At 41.9% G+C, this 21,108-nt stretch overlaps 1 protein-coding gene across 3 annotated transcripts in view; it reads right to left on the bottom strand.

Annotated features, from left to right (window-relative positions):
• pak1 (p21 protein (Cdc42/Rac)-activated kinase 1) overlaps window positions 1-21,108 on the bottom strand; it is a 228,122-nt gene that overhangs the window by 128,617 nt on the left and 78,397 nt on the right. Inside the window, exon 1 of one of the 3 annotated variants that reach the window (XM_060826297.1) lies at window positions 12,466-12,656. The exons of 1 other annotated variant lie outside the window; for it this stretch is intronic. The gene's annotated coding sequence lies outside the window, so the exon portion shown is untranslated. Of the gene's footprint in view, window positions 1-12,208; window positions 12,305-12,465; window positions 12,657-21,108 lie in introns of those variants that run through there. One more of the 3 variants, XM_060826299.1, reaches the window with a different exon arrangement.

Raw genomic sequence — 21,108 nt, 5'->3', positions numbered from 1 at the left:
CAGTGACCAATACAGCACAGAGTTAGATTGAGGAAAGCCCCTCCTACTCTGTCCAATGGAACACCTTCAGGTCAGCTGCAGTAGAACTGAGCATCAGAGCAGAACTGTGCCATTCAGCTTAATACATCTGCTTCACCAATGAGGCCACGGCTGATCTGATAATCCTCAACTCAACTTTCCTGTGGTTTCTCTATAACCTTTAATTCCCTGAAACATTAAACATCTATCTCAGCCTTGAAAATACTTAACCACCCAACCTTGACAGCCCTCTCAGCAAAGAATTCCACAGATTCACTAACCAGCTCCAATTTGAGAGAAGTAACTCATCTGTTTTAAACAGACAACACCTTACTCTGAGATTAAGCCCTATAGTTTTAGGCTCTCCCACAAAGAGAAACAACCTTTCTGTGTCTACCTGTCAGGTCCACTACGAATCAGGTTTATTTCAATAAGGTCTTTTCTCATTCTTCTAAATGCCAATGAGTACAAGCCCAACCAACTCAACCTCTCTTCATAAACCCTCCAACCTAGTGAGCCTTCCCTCACCTACCTCCAATGTCAGTACATCTTTCCTTAGATAAGGGACGAAGCTTCCTTTAGACTGCTCTCCACCATCAAACTCTCTCAGGACAGGTACAGTTGGGCCTGATCCAGTTGAATAGCATTGTTCTAACAGAACATTGCAGCTGGCGGTCTGTGTCCCTGCTGTCACCATGTGACTGAAGCCCAGGATCTGTATTCTCCCCCCTCGGGCTGAAGCCAATCCTGGATGGTCGCTGTACAGCCACCTCCCACTGCAGCAATCCAACAGCCTTAGTGAAGCCTTTCCCACCTGCTCTTCTCCACACTGTTCACATGTCTTCTCTCTTACTCTCAACAACCCTCCGTTCTGGTGACCATGCTGGATGGTATAGTCAATCCACATACTGTTCAGTTTGGAGGTGGGAAAATATCTCAAACATTAATGTCTTGTTTCCTAGAGGCACACTATCTAACCTAGTGAGTCGGTTCAGTGTTCTCTCATGCCCGTGCAGTATTTTGCTATTTACCAGTTTTACTCCTATCTAACAACCAGCAAGCACGGGCCAATCAACAACTGTACATTGACAAAGTAGGAGAACAATATGTGGATTTTGTTCTCAAAGACAGCTACCATAATTCAATATTAATTCAGTGTAGACCGAGAATCCTACTCTGTCCCTTTTTTGTAGCTTCCAATTACCACAACAGACTTGTAAGGATGTTTTCACATTTAAAAGGACTGCGAGCTGACAACTAGGAAACAACATGGTTTCTAGCTGAAGCTCTTTCGATTTTGCACATTGGCCCCTTACAGTTGCCAATCCAGAATTTTTTTTATTCATTCATGTGATGTGGACAAGCTAGGCCACAATTTATTGCTCTTTCCTAATTAAGAGACAACAGTACTGTGGGTCTGGTGTCACGTGTAGGCCAGACCATTTCCTTTCCCTAATTGACAATGGTTTCATAGTCACTATTAGACTCTTAATTCCAGACTTTAAAAAAATGAACTCAAATTCCACCATCTACCATGACAGGATTTGACCCCAGAACATTACCTGGGTCACCTTAAATATATAAAGCACCACTGGCATTTGCAACAGCAGCTCTCCAGACCTGGACGGTTTTATAATTAATGGAGTACTTTTGAAGTTTGTCACATGATAACAGAGGAAGCATGGCAGCCTGTTTCCAAACATAAAATACTTGGGGATCAGTGTTCACTCATGAGTGTGCCAATGTGGGTACAGAGTCCAGGGAGAAAGTGACAAAATTAAAGAAATTAGCATAGATAGAGGTTCCAAGTGGGCTGGCAGGCTTAAAAGCATAAATTTCCTTAGGGCCGGATGAAACCGATCACAGATTGTTGGGTAAGGTAAAGGAAGGGGCACTAGCAAAAATTTTCAATTTCTCTCTGGCTACAGGAGAGGTGCCAGAAGATAGTCAACGTGGTAGCATTATTCAAGACAGCAGCAAAGGATAAACCAGGAAAAGGCAAGCCAGTAAGTCTAACCTCAGTGTTTAGGCAACTACTGGAAGCAGTTCAGGGACAGACTGAATCAGTATTTGACAGGTAAAGATTAAGCAAGAACAGGCAGCATGGTTTTGTTGGGGGGAGTAATGTCTAACTTGACTGAACTTTCCGTAGAGGTGATCAGGTGTGTAGACTAGGATAATGCTTTTGATGTAGTTTACTTGGATTTCAGCAAGGTTTTTGGTAAGGTCCCATAAGGGAGATGGATAGCAGAGGGAAGAGCTTACAGGATCCAAGGCAATTCAGCAAATTGGATCCACAATTGACTGAGTGGCAGAAAGCAGAGGGTGGTGGTTGAGGGATGTTTTTGTGCCTGGAAATCTTTGTCAAGTGGGACCGCACAGGGGTCAGTGTTAAGGCCCTTGCTTTTTGTGATTTATATGAATGATTTAGACTTGAATGTCCAAGGGTGGATCAGTAATTTTGAAGATAACACAAAAATTGGTGGGATGGTAAATAGTGAGGAAAATAGCCTTAGAGTAGAGGAGAATATAGCCATGCTAGTCAGATAGGCTGATCAGTGGTAAATGGAATTCAGTCCAAACAAACGTGAGGTGATGCCCTGGGGCAAGAGAGTAGCCAGAGGGTGGTCATCTGCGGAACTCATTGCCATAGAAGGCTGCAGAGGCAAAGTCTTTGAGTGCATTTAAGACAGAGATGGTAGATTCTTAATAAGGGAGAAAACTGGAGAATGGGATTGAGAAACATATCAACCACAATCAAATGACGGAGCAGATTCGATGGGTGGCATGGCTGAATCTGCTCTCATACGGTCGAGGACAAACAAGGCAGGGAATATACGAAGAATGGTAGAGCCCTGAGTAGCTGAGGAACATGTGTGCATGTACACCAGCCCCTCAAGATATCAGGGCAGGTGGATTAAATGGTTATGAAAACAAATGGTAAACTTGCCTCTATTAGTCAAGGGATGGAGTTCAAGAACAGGGAGGTTATGATTGAATAATATAACATTTTGGATCGGCCACAGCTAGAAAACTGTATGCAATTGTGGAACCCACATTATTGGGGAGATGCAACAGTATTCAGGAGTAGATTTACCAGAATGGTGCCTGGGCTGAAGAATTACAGTTACGAAGACAGATTGGACAGACCAGGGTTTTTTTCGTGCGAGCAGAGAAAATTGAGGGGATATGTTTGAGATGCATAAAATTATGAGGGGCATAAATAGGAAGAAACTTTGTCACTTGGAGGGACCAATGACCAGGAGGCACAGTTTTAAGGTAAGGGGCAGGAGGTTTATTGGGGATGTGAGGGAAACCATTTTCACGCAGAAGTGCCTGTAAGAGTGGGAGAAGAAGAAACCTTCATAACATTCAAGTCATATTTATATGTGCACTTATGATATCAAGGCATACAAGGCTATGGACTAAGTGCTGCAAAATGGGATTAGAATAGTTAGGTGGTTACTTTTGACCAGTGCATCAAAAATAAAGCTGATAGAATGGTTGGTCAGCATGAGTACGATAATGCATGAATAACGGTTAGTTGAGTGAGTTGTCAGTACAACTACACCCTGGAATGAAGGATCTCCAGAAGAGAAACAGAAAAATATTGAGTTCCCATCATTTGATTTTTAATCCAAACTTCTTAAAAAGAGAAGCATTGTATTGCATTCTATCTTAGCATTCAAAAGAATTCATTAGCCTGTGATGACTCACGGATTTTAAGCCGGATGTAGTCTTGCAGCAAATGAAAGTGGTTTAACGTAATCAAGAATTAATGGATTGAGGAGCTTCCTGATTTGTCTCTGTTGGAATGTAGCTTGGTGTGTGTTTTAGGTTTTATGCTGAATGACTCTAGATTTGTGCAATTGGCCAAACCAACTTGAAAAGCAGTTAATATATTCACGGAGAGAATGCCTGAACAGTACCCCTTACCCACCCAATCCCACTCAATGTATGGAAGCTTGCTGTCCAAGAGAGCAGAGCCTCATTATTGTAGTGAGCTCTATCAATGTGCTACACTTCTCCCTCCAGAACATAGAATGAGCTTGACAGGCTGAATGTATCATTCATTAACAACATTGCTAATCTGAACCTCAAATTCATTTACCCACCCTATTCATCAGTATCATACTCAGTAAAATTGATTGCAGCCTTGAAAATTTTAACTGAGCAAATCTCCTGCTGCACTCTCAAAACAGGTTTTCTGTGCGGAGTGCAAAATCTACTTGAGACCACCGTTTTTCTTCACATTCACAAGCAAGAGACACAGATTGGAAAGCACCAGATTCTGGGTGTCAAGCTACTAATTAGGTTCTAAACTTAGTCTGCATTTCCCCTTAGGAATTGTCTAGCAGCTGAAGAAAAGAGAAAATAAAAGCTAAGTCAGGATTCCTGACCCTGACTTATACTCCAGGGACAAACCTGATGTAGTCACAGATGTACAGCACAGAAACAGACCCTTCAGTTCAACCCGTCCATGCTGAACAGATATTCTACATTAATCTAGTCCCATTTACAAGTATTTGGCTCAATCCCTCTAAATCTTTCTTATTCATGTACCCATCCAGATGCCTTTTGAATGTTGTAATTGTACCAACCTCTACCATTTCCTCAGGCAGCTCATTCCATACACGCACCACCCTCTACGTGAAAAAGATGCCCTTCAGGTCCCTTTCAAATCCTTCCCCTCTCACCCTAAACCTATGTCCTCTTTTGGACTCCCCTACACTAGCAAAAAGACCCTATTTACCCTATCCATGCCACTCATGATTTTATAAACCTCTATAAGGTCACTGCTCAGCCTCTGATGCTCCAGCAACAATAGCATTTGATAATGAAACCATCTGATGACTAAGAAGCTTCAGCACTCACTATTTTGCTGATTGATACTTTGCCAAAACATTTGTCGAAGTAATGCTAGCACCTATGGAACTATGCAGAGTTGCTAATCTCCTGGGCACAATCATGCTGGTGCTCATGTGCCACAGGAGCTCCCTACATCACTCTCCAGCTCACACTATTAGCATAACTCATCAACTTTTCCCCTCACCTTTGTGCAGTTTTCCCTTAAAATAAATCTATTTACTTCAACTACCCCGTGTGGCAGCAACTCCACATTCTACCCACTTTCTTGCTAACAGGATGCTACGAAATTCTTTATTGTAAACTATTTTGTAATTATGGTCCCTCATTTTGATCTCACTGGCAAGTGGACATATTGATCCAGATCTATCTTATCAAACCCCTCATCATTTTCAGGTCTTATCTACTGCCCTCTCTTCAAGAAAACAGTTAGAGTTTGTTATATCTTTTCAGTTCTCACATCATTCTTGGAATTACTTTTTCTCCTACAATGCCTGCACATCTTTCTTACAATATGGAGGCCAGAACTGCACAAAGCAAGTGCAGAAGTACTAAGCCATCCAGGAATAAAATTAAGAAATACTTAGGAAAGGGGAAGTAAATATCTGGAATTCTCCCTTCCAAAAGGCTGGTGATGTTGGATAAAATAAAATAGTTAAGAATGCAATTGATATATTCTTGGTAGGTAAGATCTGCATCAAAAGGGACTACAATAGGATATTATTCCAAGTCAAACTGAATTCCAAACTAATGTCCTTCAGGGAAGGAAACTGCTATCCCTACCTGGTCTGTCTACATGTGACTCCAGACGCATAGCAATGTGGTTGACTTTTAACTGTCCTCTGGGCAATAAATGCTGGTCGAGCCAGTGATGCTCTCATCTTGTGAAAATGACACTGCAACAACCAAGAACCAGGATCAAGTACTCAACTGGCACAACTCTTTACGTCTGAACCACCAAGTCTTGAGTTTAACTCTAGGCTTAAGCAGACAAAATCCAGGGCTGACATTCCAGTGCTGTACTGATGGAGCACTGCCTGGTTAGAAGCGCTGTCTGTTAAAAGAGACGTTAAACTGAGGCGCATCTGGCTGCACAGGCAGATGGAATAGGTCCCGTGTCAAATATTGCAGTATAAATGAGGGGAATTATCTCTGTTGCCCTGCCAATATCTACCTGCCATTCAACATAATGAAAACAGATCATCTTGGAAGTGGAGTCGCAGTAAGACAGGGTGGTGAAGGTGGAGTTTGGTACATTTGCCTTCATTGGTCAGAGCACTGAGTACAGTAGTTGGGATGGCAAGTTGTGGCTGTACAGTACATTGGTGACACCACTTTTGGAATACTGTGCACAATGCTGGTCACCCTGCTTTAGTAAGATATGGTTAAACTAAAAAAGGTGCAGGAAAAAATTGAGAGAGATGCTGTTGGGACTGAAGGGTTTGGATTATGAGGAGAGACTGGATAGGTTGTTCATCTACTGGAACATCTGAGACTAAGGGAGGCGACCTTATAGAGGCTTATAAAATCATGATGGGCACAGATAGAGTGAATAGCCAAGGTTTTTTTCCCCAGGGTAGAGGAGTCCAAAACTAGAGGGCATAGGTTTTAAGGTGAGAGGGGAAAGTTTTAAAAATGGACGCAAGAGGCAACTTTTTCAAAATGGACTGAGCTGCCAGAGGAAGTGGTTGACGCAGGTACAATTACAAAGTTTAAAAGACATTTGGATAGTACACGAATAGGAAAGGTTTAGAGGGATATGGACCAATGCAGGCAAGTGGGACTAGTTATGTTTGGGATACCTGGTCGGCATGGACAAATTGGATCAAAGGGTCTGTTTCTGTGCTGTACGACTCTATGTTCATGATCACATGGTTAACCACCTTCATTATTTCAAAATGGTGTTGGCAGAATATAGATGTTAGCCTGCAATACCAACATAGCCAAAGCAAAAGCAGAAACAATGTAAATCATCTGATTAACCAGCAAAATAACCAAGGATACCCTGGGTTTAGTCTGATTCCACTGAATTATATTCAGCAGTTTAGCTTAATTGGGCAGCCAGATGTCATCATGACTGAATTTACCAGAAAGTCTTCAGTGCTCTGAAGAAGGGTCACTGGACTCAAAACATTAACTCTGCTTTCTCACCACAAATGCTGCCAGATCTGCTGAGTTTCTCCAGCAATTTATGTTTTTATTTTAGATCTTCAGCATCTGCAGTTCATTGGGTTTTTTTTTGTGTAAACACAAAGCCCACCTGGCTGGCTTCAGACTCTCGGCACCAACAAGATAGTTGAGACGACCTCAAAGTTCAACTAAAAAAAATTTCCATTCTCCAGGGCAATTAGGGATTGGCCATAAATAAATCAGCCCAATCAGTGGTGACCAAATCTCATGAATGAATTGAAAAGAATTAAATAAGAGTGCAATTGTATAACTGTCATCAGGAAAATACTTTTCATTCTATGGTTACATTTTAAAAATTGTGTGTAAATCCTTAGGCATGCTGATGCACATCGGAGGTATTGGTGTAACAGGAGCTAGATTTCACAAAAGATCATCGATGTGTTCAAATTTCACCATGGCTTTTCCCTGCCCAACTCCATAACCTCCTACATTACAATCCTATCAGAACTCTTCCTTCCAATACTGTCTCCCGCACATGCACCATTTCCCTCATCTCCATTGACAACCTTTAGATTAGATTAGATTAGATTACTTACAGTGTGGAAATAGGCCCTTCGGCCCAACAAGTCCACACCGACCCGCCGAAGCGCAACCCACCCATACCCTACATTTACCCCTTACCTAACACTACGGACAATTTAGCATGGCCAATTCACCTGACCTGCACATTTTTGGACTGTGGGAGGAAACCGGAGCACCCGGAGGAAACCCACGCAGACACGGGGAGAACGTGCAAACTCCACACAGTCGGTCGCCTGAGTCGGGAACCTTGCCTTCCGTTGTCTGGACTCCAGAAGGCCCTCTTGAAATTGCTCTCCTCCTGTGAGATGCTCCTTAAAACCTATGTCTTTGACCAAATTTGATCCTCTGCCCTCATAACTCCTTCGCCAATTCAGCACTAAGTGCTCTTGTCTGATTGCTCCATTGTGAGTAAAGTCAGAAGTCACACGATATTAGGTTATAATCCAACAGGTTTATTTGGAATCTCAAGCTTTCGGAGCTTGGCTCCATATCACCTGATGAAGGAGCAGCGCTCCGAAAGCTTACGATTTCAAATAAACCCGTTGGACTATAACCTGGTGTTGTGACTTCTGACTTTGTCCACCCCAGTCCAATATCGGCACCTCCACATCATCTCATGTGAACCACTTTGATCCATTTTGCTATATCAAATAACAACCAAATTCAGATAGTTGTTGAAACAAAAAGAAATCAATCATTTGTAAAGGAACTATTCGGCCCATTGGGTCTGCAACAACCCTCTGAAGAGCATCCCACAGGCTGCCCTCCTCTCCCCCCACCCCTTCCCCTTAATCTCACGTGGTTTTTTTTGGAACCAATGTTACCCACCTAACCTGCACATCCCTCGACACTAAGGGGCAAAGTTCTTTTTAGCATGGCTAATCCACCTATTGACACAACTTTGAACTGCAGGAGGAAACCAGCGTACCTGGACAATGTGCAAACTGCACACAGACAGTTGTCTGAGACTAGAATCAGGCTCTACCCTGGCTCTAGAGGCAACAGTGTTAACCAGTGAGCCACTGTGCAGGTAGTTGGAAACTTTAAATATTTACAATGGATTAGATACTCTATGTTGACCACAAATTCAGGTGTTGAAGATGGTCATTGTTTGGCACCTGTTTAGAATGAATGTTATTTGCCACTTGTCAGCCCAAACCTGGATGCTGTTTTGGTCTAGTTACATTTCTTGGTTTTTATAAACAAGACATATCTGCAAAACTTTCCCATTGTTGGCGATATGCTAGGTGTAGGTATATAGGAACAGCTTGGCTAGATGCTTGGCTTGTTCATGAACAAAAGCCATCAGCACTGTTGTCAGGATAGTTTCAGGGCCCACAGCTTTTTTCCAATAGGCTTACAGCATCTAGTGCCTTCACTGCTTGGTGATGGGATTGGAGTACAAACACTTGTGATGCTGGGCACCTGAGGAGGAGGCCATGATGATTCTTAAACTCAGCCTTCTGGCCCCAAGAAGCTTGCAAGTACTTCCACCTTGGCTTTGCATGGAAATGCTGAGGACTGAAACATCACTGAAGATAGAAAGATCTGTGCAATCTCTTCCCCCAGTGAGTTCTTTAATTATCAAACTTTTTTTACACCTGGACAGAACTGCAGAGCTTAAATGTGATCAGTTTATTGTGGGATCACGTAACGCATGCTGCTTTTGTGGTTTGGAATGTGAATAAGTTGTCACCATAGTCCTAAAGGGCCATAGGCTGCTCGCTCCTTAGAGATGAGGTTAACCTACATGACACCACCCCTCAGCTCAGGTGGGAGGTCAAGAAGGCAGGACCTTCATTGTGACCTCAGCCAGTACAGGAATTGTATCCATACTGTTGGCTTCACAAACCAGCTGTCCAACCAACTGAGCTAAGTGACACACATACAGTCCTGTGTCGTAGCCTCACGAGGTTGACACTTCTTGTTAGGTATGCCTACTGCTGCCCTTGATGTGCCTTCCTGCAGTCTCCATCGAATTGGTGGAAGTGGTAGATCTGCCAAGAGGTCACTTTTTAAAAATGCACTCACAGGACTTGGGTCAGCATTTCAGCATTCATTTTCCCATGAACTTAAAAAGGTGGCTCAATACATTTCTGCTGATGATGCTCGCAACATCACACAGATGCCCAGTCAAGATGCTAGGACTGTCGAAATCTATCTACTTAGCATGGAGGTAGTGCAACACTTCAGCAGTAATTCTCAATGTGAAGGTGTGATTTCATCTCCACAACCACTGTGCAATGATCACTCCTACCAACAGGCACAGACAGTTACATTTGCTCCGGGGAGATTGGGGAGGATGAGGTCAAGTATATTTTTCCCTTTTGTTAGCTCCCTCACTACTGGCCATGGGCCCCATTGAGCAGCTCAGGCCTTTCAGACTTCACAAGCGTGGTCAGTAATGGTACTCCTGAAACACTTGTCATGGTGGATGTTGAATTCTCCAACCAACAGCCCTGTGCCCTTGCCGCCCTGAGTGCATACTTCCAAGTGATGTTTCACCCTGGAGAAAAACTCATTCATCAGCTTGGAAGTGGTGTTAAATAGTAAATCAGCTGGTAGTTTCCTTGGCTGTACTTGGACAGATGTCTTAAGCTTTCATGGATTCTGGAGATAATGAAGATTCCAATAACAATTCTTTCCTGACTGGGGCCCCATTTCCAGGCACATCCATGGATGGTGATGGTGGCACATAGGAGATCGCCATTCTCAGAGTCAGACCTGACAAATGTCAAATTGTTTCTTGACTTATCGGTGGGACAACTCTACCAATTGTGACACAAGGACCCAGATATTAGTAAGGGGGACACAGCAGGTCAACAGGGCCTTGTGCCTTTGGTGCTTCTGATGTCTTGGTCATTCCTGGGTGGTCACCAGCTTTATTCTTTTTGGAAGACTCAGTACCAATGGAATAGAATTGAATGGCTTGCCTGGCTATTTCAAAGAGCATTTAAGGAGAATTCTGGGTGGGTCTGGACTCAGACAGTGCAGACCAGGTGAGGATGTCAGATTTTTCTTTCCTAAAAAGACATTTGTGAGCCAGATGGTATTTTTAATGACAAAACAACAACACTAAGCTTTTAATTCCAGATTTATTTATTGAATTCACCATCTGCTATAGTGGGATTTCAACCAACGTCCCCCGAGCATTCGTCTGGGTGACTGGATTATTAGTCCAATGACAATACCATTGTAAGAAACATACAATCTGTGCCAGGTTTTCTTGATAAAAGTTTCTAAAGTACAGATTGGCTGACAGCTCGCGTAGGACATTGGCAGTGTCCCGATCTCTGGACCAGGAATCCTCACTTGCAACTCCCACCTACTCTAGAGGTGTGCCCTAGCCTGGCTGGAGCGGTTGATTAAAAATATCTAAACCTCCTGACAAAACCATTACAGGATTGGCTGTAGACTGTTTGTGGACACCTTCTGAACATGAAAGCTGCTATATAAATGCAAATATTTTCATTGTTTCATAGACATTACAAAAGATACAACTTTGCACAATACCTCACACAGGCAATGAATTAACACAATAGACCAGCATATGGAGAAATATTTGTCTAAAGTCCTTCTCCGAGAAAATGCAAACACTCCACAAAACAAGCCAATCCAGTTTCCAACCAGTATCTGAATAGAAAGATAGCTGCATACACAGCCTGATGTTAAGAATTAACACAAACAATTTGGCTTGATAAAACATTATATTAAAGCGGGTTCATAAGGATTTGTGTCTGCACATACACATCTTGTGGATATGCACTTGTTTTTATTCAGATTGTGGGAAACAAGTACAGATCCAGGAGATGGGATGTGGAGGGGAAGAGAAGAGTGAAAGGAGGAGGAGAATAGGGAAGAGAAAAGAGAGGGAGATAAGGGGAAGGAAAGTGAGGTGAGAAGCAAAGTGAGAGGGAGAGAAAAGGGGCAGGAAAACTAAAGGGGAACAAAAAGGAGCAAAAGGTGACAAAGAGGAAGTGAAAAAAGGGGAAAAAAAGGAAATAGACGTGGAATATGCAGAGAGGAGAGAGAGAGAGAGAGAGAGAAAAACGGGAGAGGCGGGACAGGCAAATGGAGAAGTATTCACAAGCAAAACATGTTTCAACCTGCAATACTAATTATTGTGATACAGTGTTAGCATTTTCATTATAATAGCTTCAGCAAATCATTATAGAGCAAACTGTAGAAAATGAATTTAACTGTTTAAAATAAACATATTTCAAAACATGAACCACATAAACAGAAACAGACAGACGTAAATGTGAAAACACCCAAATATTCCTTCTAATTATTCCTTTGCACTGCATTTGCAAGAGGCCAAAAATAAGCAGCTGCATTCCTTGAAGTGTGGCCTACGGCGAGAGAGTAAATTACAGAACTTTGTGTGCTGAACTCCTCAATCAAGTTCAGGATCAGGAAATCAATTCAAATTCCCTCATGCTAAAAATCACCGAAGTTCAGGAGCAGAGTTTGACAAAGCAATTCTGTATGAGACACTAACAATTTTATTACATTGTTAAGCAGCATACACATTACTCCAGTTCCTGGTAAAAGCATAACAATAAACACATCTACATATTATTTATGATCAATGGGAATCTTTCTACTAGACCTTCAGTGCTAGGCCACCTAAGTCAGGCACTGAGATTCAACATCGCATAGTACAAATGAAGATCGTCCTCTCGCCCAGACAGTGATCACCTGCATGACCAGCACCCTTTCCTCATTTGTCACATGAAGCAATTGCTTATTAATCACAGCAACATACATCATTGCTCCTACCCCAGCCCCCAACGGTAGCTTAGCACTGACAGCTAGATCAGACAATACAAACACTCACACAGTACTGCCTCAGAACATGAGCCTTACCTCAACAAAGGCTGAATCTTCACACTGCTGCGTAACTGTTCACCTATTCCACAACCTCCCCACAAACACACACACGCTCCTTCTGAAAGGTAAGAGACCTCATCTAAATTTTAAGGACTGTTTCTCTAAGCTGCTCTTCTCTTTCCCTCTCGTGCCACAATTATCTGATACTGGTGTATAACATAAGTAACTGCACACAGTGCCTGGGACCTCCCAGACATGATGTCATATTCTGAGTGACTCAGATTGGTTGCGGAAAGAGAAAGAGAGAGAGAGAGAGAGAGACCAATGCAGACATCTCGCCTGACTCCTATTTAACAGAGTCATGCTCTGAGCAAGCCGGGATTGGCTTTGTTCTAATCTAATTGCTGGTTAATAATGTGGATCAAGGGAAAGCATATTATTTAACAGCATATTTATAATGTATGATACAACACACAATCCTTGAAGCTGAACTGAAGCTTCAGGTAACTCCTAAGCAGGCTACCTTTGAAATTTAAACCTTTGTACTGAAATAGCTCACGACACAGCATCTTGCTGTTCCCTACCATCCTTTAACTTGCTCTCTCTCACTTCCTTTAATTCCCAGGCTCATTATTCCTCGCTCTCATCTACAATCCCTGAACATCCCATCACTCACTCAATTAATCCAATTCACCTAATCCGGTTATTTTCCTGGTTGCTCTGCCCACCCGTCAATAAATCAGGTACTGGGTAGCGAATAGGATGGGAATCCTGGCTTTCCTTACTCTCCCGATTCCAGGTTCTCGGAATTTCTTTTAGCCCTCATGCACACAGTTAACTCAACTCAATCAATCTTAGAATAAAACCATCAATTTTTCTCCACATTACTGGGAGCTCTGAAGAGCCCCGCTCGTTGCAGTAAATTTAACCCAATCCCTTGGGTATATTGTGTGTGGAGATGACCCATCTGGCATTTTATTATAGCTCAGGGCCTAACTGAACTGCACAACAATCACACTAATCATTACAAAAAGATAATTGCAAACCATCTTCTTCGAGAAAGAAGGCAATCCCCTTTTAACACCTAAATTCGAGAAATACTTTTCATCTTGGGGAAAAGATGGGCCATTTGAAAAGGGTAGGGTGGTACGATGCATTGGAACACCAACTCATCACATTTTAATGGGGTAGGCCAACTATTTTATAACTGCTGCCTTGGCAATAGCTGGTGTGCAGTCCAAAAGCAAAGACACTTTTTTCACTGTAAAAAAGGGGTTAAAAGAACCTAGGCAACTTACAGGAATCAATTGTCCCAGGGAATGGCAAGGGCAGGTAACAAAAACCAAAAAAGAATCTTTAATGTAATGGAACATTCATGGGCATTTTACAGCGGGAGTATAAAACAAAGTATGTCACTGAGCTATGTAAGGAGTTAGAGAACTAGATCAGAGGAATAGGCGGGGCTTCAGTAAAGAAGTATGTTTTTAAGGAGTGCTTCAATGAAGGAAAGCCAGGTGGAGGGTCTGCGAGATATAGGGTTGAAACTTAAAGTCAGGACACAAGGAAGTTGTATTCATACAGTACCTATCAGGACAATTACAACGTTCAAAAGGAACTTGGATAAGTACATGAATAGGAAAGGTTTGGAGGGATATGGGCCAGGAGCAGGCAGGTGGGGCTAGTTTAATTTCAGATTATGTCCCACATGGACTTGTTGGACCGAAGGGTCTGTTTCTGTGTTGAATGACTCACTGGTGTTATGACCTCAGGAATTCTCAAAAGAACTTTACAGCCATTTAAGTAATTTTAAATGTAGTCATGCAGTTAATGATGTAACAACAGAACTGCAGCAATTCATTTGCCAGAAACATTTTAAAAACATATATGTGACAATGACCAAATGTGTCTTTTTTCTTAAAGATGATGTTGGCTGAGGGACAAATATTTATCAGGAGACCAGCCAACAGCTCCCAGCTCCTCGAGGGAATAGTGCTGTGGGTGCTAAGCTAACCAAGCTTAGCAAGATCTAAGGCATGGAAACAGCACAATAATTTGTATTCATATTTTTAGTCCTTTGAATGCAATATCTTATGACATCCACAGGACAAACAAAAATTTAAGAGTTTCACATGGAAACATCAGGGCAGCAAAAAGCTTAATCAAAGAACTGGGGTTTATGGAGCATCATAACAATGAGCTACAATACTGCTGAGCTTTAGGGAGGAAGTTCTGGAGCTCGGTGCTTAGAAAAATGAAGGTATAGCTATCAACGATGGAGTGAGTAAAATTCAGAAGTATGAATAAGGCCAATTCACTGGGGACTGTACAGGCTGGAGAATGTTAGCGAGGTTTGGATAAGGGCATAGAGAAATTTGAAAACCAGGATGACATTTTTAAAAGTGAGGAATTACGTAGATACTAACTTGTGAATTAGGAGGAGTAGACCATTCAGCCCCTTAAGTTTTCCCATCACCCTGTAAAACTATGGTTACTTTATTATAGTCCCAATTATGCATTCTTGCCTACACTCAATTACCACCAACTTCCCTTTTTAAACAGTGCCCATTGTAACAGTCTCAGATTCTACTAGCCAGCCAATGATGTTCCTGCTCATGACCCAGGAGCAACTTGCATTTGTGTATATAATGTTTAAGATAGACAAATGTCAGCAGCTAATTCTACTGGATTTTTTTTTCCATTGAAGCGAAGAAAGGACTATTCATGGCCCTACTGCAATGTTGGTTTACCTTGCACCTCATTGAAAATAATCTGCTGGCATTTGTTTTCATAAACTAAACGGCCACTCGGCAAAGTGGTGATGGCAACCTCTGCTATTCCCACTGAAACATCCTCAATCTTTGAGGAAAGATGAGGAAAATTGGAAAGAAAATCAAAGTGAAGTGCAACAAGCTAACACAGAGTCAGACAAGTTAGAAGTCACACAACAACCTGACAAAGGAGCAGTGCGCCGAAAACTTGGGATTTCAAATAAACCTGTTGGACCATAACCCTATGGTGTGTGACTTCTGACTTTGCCCACCCCAGTCCAAAACCGGCACCTCCACATCATGTAGAATGTAATTTGAGAAAAGGGGAATAACATGGGACAAGAACTCCAACAGGCTCTGACACAAGCATGAGATCATTGCTGACAATTCTATGAATAAAAGGCAAAACAAGTTCAGTTGTTCTTTTCCCATCAGCAATTACTCATACTCCAAGATCAAACCCTGCTTTCACATAAAGCATGGCGGCACAGTGGCACAGTGGTTAGCACTGCTGCCTCACAGCGCCTGAGACCCGGGTTCAATTCCCGACTCAGGCGACTGACTGTGTGGAGTTTGCACGTTCTCCCCGTGTCTGCGTGGGTTTCCTCCGGGTGCTCCGGTTTCCTCCCACAGTCACAAAGATGTGCGGGTCAGGTGAATTGGCCATGCTAAATTGCCCGTAGTGTTAGGTAGGGGTAAATGTAGGGGTATGGGTGGGTTGCGCTTCGGCGGGTCGGTGTGGACTTGTTGGGCCGAAGGGCCTGTTTCCACGCTGGAAGTCTAATCTAATCTAATCTAATAAGAGTCATCGCAGAAGTTCAAACCTGTGCAGGACAAACACTTCACTGAATGATGGAAGATTTCCAATCCTAACTTTCAATACTACTTGTCAAACTTTAAAAATTTTAAAATCATATTTAATGTCAAAGTACTTTTTAAAAAAAATAGTTTAAGGCAGTTATTTGAAGAAATAAACTTTGAGCAACCCCTCACTTCAATGAAGATGCCAAAGTCCGTGCTGCATTGGGCTGTAATGTTTACACAGAGTGACGTGGCTTTTCCTGAACAGAGATATGAATGTGAAACAAGCCCAGCTTACACAACCAAAGGACATCCACCAAAATGCAATTTTAAACTGAAGAACTTCCCCCAATCTCAAGCACTTCCAAAAGTTCAAGAAAATTAAAAACATTCAGGGCTGAATAAGCTCACTAAACACTTGACAGACAGGTTCGTATTTTATGTATGACTTCTTCATGCAGCAGCTTTCCCATACACAATTACGTACGACGACAACATCTTCCCTTTCAGGTGGATAAGAAAGATCCTAATGCACTATAGAGTCGGTTCTGCTCTAATGCATGATTCTTCAATACAAAATAGCTTTAACAAGATTGAAGAATTTAGACCATTATTTGTAAAACGTGAACTTTCCTTACCTGTATTGGCTATAACGCGAGTCCGACCCCATGAGTTTAAATGGCATGGCTATTGCTCAATTTTGTTATAATACTATGTTGCATGAGAACAGTACTCATGTTATATCAGAACTGACGGCAGTGTCATTTGTAACATAGAAGGAGGCCTTTCGGCGCATCAAGACTATTTTGATTAGATTAGATTAGATTCCCTACAGAGTGGAAACAGGCCCTTCGGCCCAACAAGTCCACACCGACCCGCCGAAGCGCAACCCACCCAGACCCATTCCCCTACATTCACTCCTGACTAATGCACCTAACACTATGGGCAATTTAGCATGGCCAATTTACCTAACCTGCACATCTTTGGACTGTGGGAGGAAACCGGAGCACACGGAGGAAACCCAGGCAGACACGGGAAAAATGTGCAAACTCCACACAGACAGCTGCCCGAGGCGGGAATTGAACCCGGGTCTCTGGCGCAGTGAGGCAGCAGTGCTAACCACTAAACCACCGTGCAAGTGTCATTGATAATCATTATCTCTCAAACAAAATTACTAAAAGCAGATCAACTTCCCTGGGACCTTTATGAAGGGATGGACAGAACGATTTCCTACATTGCAACAAAGAATACACTTCAAGGAGTGCTTCATTTACTGCGACGTATTTTTGGACATCCTGAATTCATGCCAGGCAGTACATAACTGCAAGCACATTCTTTCTTTACCAACAACCATTGATATAAGGAGAATAGTAAACAGGGGTCCAAGTTAACCTAAAAATCCATCTGTCCTCTCCTGGCCTTGCAAGGTTGGGGGAAGATAAGAAAACAACAAAAGAATTTAAACTTCTACAGCATCTGGTCCCATCTTCAGGCTTTTATAAAAATCTGCACAAACAATAGTCAACGTTCCAAGTGCAGACACTATTCTTGAAAAATCAGATAGGCTCATTAGCTCGTGACTAACTGGGATACCCCAAACTGTTTCCTTATTTGTCAGCAGTTGTTGTGGAATCTTTTGCATTCACCTGAAGGGTTTCAAGTCCTCCCTCAAAACACACCAATGCTGGGATGTCTAACGGTTTAAAATCTGTGAAGTTTGGGCCACTGACCTTCTGATGTGGAGGCATGAGTATTGTCAGAGTAAGTTAACAAAGACATTCTTCACACATCATGTAAATCAGCAGAGATTGGGATTTGTGGATAAAGTAAGCAATGACTCTCAAAAGGTTTAAATGACACAATGTTCCAATGAGGTGGACTCATTAAGATCATTATTTCTAAAGCTGCCACGTTCTCCATCTTCCCAAAGACTTTAATCAAATTCTGCTGTTTGTCTTCCACCTCAGACCAAGTCTTGCTTGACCAAAGTAAGAAATCACACATGCTTTCGGAGCACAGCTCTTCATCAGATGCAGAGAGTGCACTGCGCTCCGAAAGCTTGTGATTTCAAGAATAACCTGGCATCATGTGACTTCTGACTTTGTCCACCCAAGTCCAACACCAACACCTGAACATCATTGTTTTACCAATGCCTTTGTGTTAATTCAACTACATTGCCTCTCATTGCAATAATGCCTCAATTTTAAAATTCTGACCCCTCATGGTGAAATCAGTGGCTTGGTCTCCTCTGCAACCTCTCTGAGCCCTCTAAGGACCCCGCGTTCCTCCAACTCCCACCTCTTGCTCATCCCTCATTTGCCCATTCCATCATTAGCAGCAATGACTTCAGCCATTTAGATTCTATCAAGATCAACCAAGAGCAAAATTTGAAGTCAAATGGACCTGGAGTAATAGCTTTGAGACAGGGCTGCAGGAGGACCAATGGTGGGAACTGAATATTAAAAGATATTCTGCACTTAGAAAGGGCAGGCAAAAATGAAGAAAGGAGGCAATGGTCGTGCAGACAACAGGAAATGGGAACAGGACATAGAATGAGTTTGGGTGAAGCGAAGAATCAGCAAAAAATTTTGCAGGAATTATTTACAGGTTGCCAAACAGCAGTGATAGGGAGAGGCACGGTACTAAACCGAGAGATTATAACTACATATAACAAGGGTAATTATGGGGGAATTGAATGTACATAAAACTGGGTACATCTAAATGAATACAAACAACGTAAGAGAATTGCAAGAACGGATATGAGGAGAGATTGGAGAAAAGGCAGCTAAAGAAGAGATCAGCTAGAAGTTTTTAAAATATAAGAAGTGGATAGATAGATAGGGAAATAACTGCTCCTGCTTGAATGAAGAATGGGAAAGCACACATTAAAGTGATTTGCAAAAGTAACAAATGATGCGAAAAAAAGAAAGCTCATAAAAGTGGTTCAGGCCTGATGTGCACCACACGGAATTATGGTTGAGGTGGATTTGATTCAGGCAGAAAGAGGGTCAGTTAGCTCAGTTGGCTGGACAGCTGGTTTGCAATACAGAATGACACCAGTGTGGGGTCAATCTCTACACCAACTGAGTTTACCCTGAAGGACCCTCCTTTTCACTCTCTCCCCTCACCTAAGACACTGTGATCCTCAGGTTATACCACCACCAGTTGTCTTCCTCTAAAGAAATAGCAACCCCATGGTCCAGTATGACCATTGCAACTTTACATTTATGTGTCTGTTTCTGTTTAAACAATTTTCAAGTTTATGGGAAGAGGAGCAAAAGAATGGCACGAATTCTTGACATTTAATGAAGGTATGGAGAACAAACAAAAGTCTGGTACATCATAGAATCCCTACAGTGTCGAAGCAGGATTACACCGCCCTTCCAAAGAGCATCCTCCCCAGACCAGCCTATCCCTGTAACCCTGCATTTCCCCATGGCTAACCACCTAGCCTGCACAACCCTGGACACTGTGGGCATGACAAACCCTCAAACCTGTGCATCCTGGACTGTGGGAGGAAACCCATGCAGACACAGGGAGAATGTCTGTGTGGAGTTTGCACAGTCGTCAGAGGGTGGAATTGAACTTGGATCCTAGCATTGTGAGGCAGCAGTTCTAACCATTGAGTCAGCGTGCCACCCATTGGGATGGTGTATTGAAAGTTTACGGTAGTAGACAGGTAATGGGACAGTATTTCGTCAATTAAAAAATGGTTAATACATTAAGACAGAAAACCCAAACAGGAAAATTGAATCAACAGTGGTTACGAAAAGGAATTTAAAGACTCACAAACAGAAATTGCTGGAGAAACTCATCGGATCTAGCAACATCTGTGGAGAGAAAGCAGAATTAACATTTCAGGTCCAATGACCCTTCTTCAGGGGAGGAATTATAGATTGTATCGGATCAAAAGAAAGTCTTATAAAATTGTCAAAAAGGTAGAAACCCCAAGAATTGGGAGCATTTTAGAAATCAAAAGGATAACCAAAAAACTAATGAAGAACAGAGAATATCAACTAGCAAAAATCATTATAAAAAACAGACTATAAAAGTATCTATATACATGGAAAAAAGGAAAAAAAAAGTAGCAAAGACAAAGATGAGCCCAGTACAGGGAGAAAAAAATAATAATGGAAAATAGCAGATAAGTTAAATAAGTGTATTTGTCTTCATGGAGGAAGATACAAGAAATCTTCCAGAAAAAGCGATCCAAGGGATCAGCGAAATTGGGGAACTGAAAAGAAAATCAGCATTAGTTTAAAAAGCTAGCACTGAACAAATTCATGGGATTGACAGGACACATACCATTAGGATGTTGTTGAAAGAGGAGGCTGTAGAAATAGCAGAAGTATTGGCAGTCATCTTACAACATTCTATAGATTCCCAAACAATTATTGTACTGTGAATTAGCAAGTAGTCAATGTAACACTCTTAATTAAAAGAGGAGGAAGAAAGAAAATGGTGAACTACAGATGTGTTAGTATGAGGTTGGCAAATCAGAAAAATACCAGCTAAAAAGTACCTGATAATTGGGCACTTTGAAAACAGTGTCCCAAATTAGTAAGAAATCACAGCAACCATATTCAAGAGAAGAATGAGACTGAGCAAAGGGCACAAATGATATATTCAACAAATTCTAAGACCTGTAAGGGTATACATCAGGTCTCCAGTTGACCAGGATACTAAAGGAGGAACACCACTTACTCATCGAAGTCTAACTCAGTATGAACCACCAACACCGTCAGAAAAGTGCGAAAGACAGACAGAAGGAAGACAGCAAAATGGAATTGATAAATTATAAGTTTTTATTAACCAACTAAAACACAAAATGAGCATGCAAGAAGCTTAATTGTAATTTTTGTCAAAAAATAATTATATTTTTTATGCCAAGGTTGTGGCCTTTTCCATAAATTAAATGTAGGTAAATTGCTCTCTGTCGCGAATTTGTGTAGTATCTAGATTGGGCAATTCATTTTGTACCTGCATCAACTTGCTTCTTCACCCCCACCTCAATAATGAGAGGAATTAAGTTTTTTTTAAAAAATGCAGCCTTGATTCCAACAAAACACAGCCAAATCAATTCACATGTTAGAACTTGGTCTTTCGTAAG

The sequence above is a fragment of the Hemiscyllium ocellatum genome, chromosome 6 (genome assembly GCF_020745735.1).
Source record: "Hemiscyllium ocellatum isolate sHemOce1 chromosome 6, sHemOce1.pat.X.cur, whole genome shotgun sequence".
In the NCBI taxonomy this organism is placed as follows: Eukaryota; Metazoa; Chordata; class Chondrichthyes; order Orectolobiformes; family Hemiscylliidae; genus Hemiscyllium; species Hemiscyllium ocellatum.
This window is presented reverse-complemented; position numbering and strand designations above follow the sequence as displayed.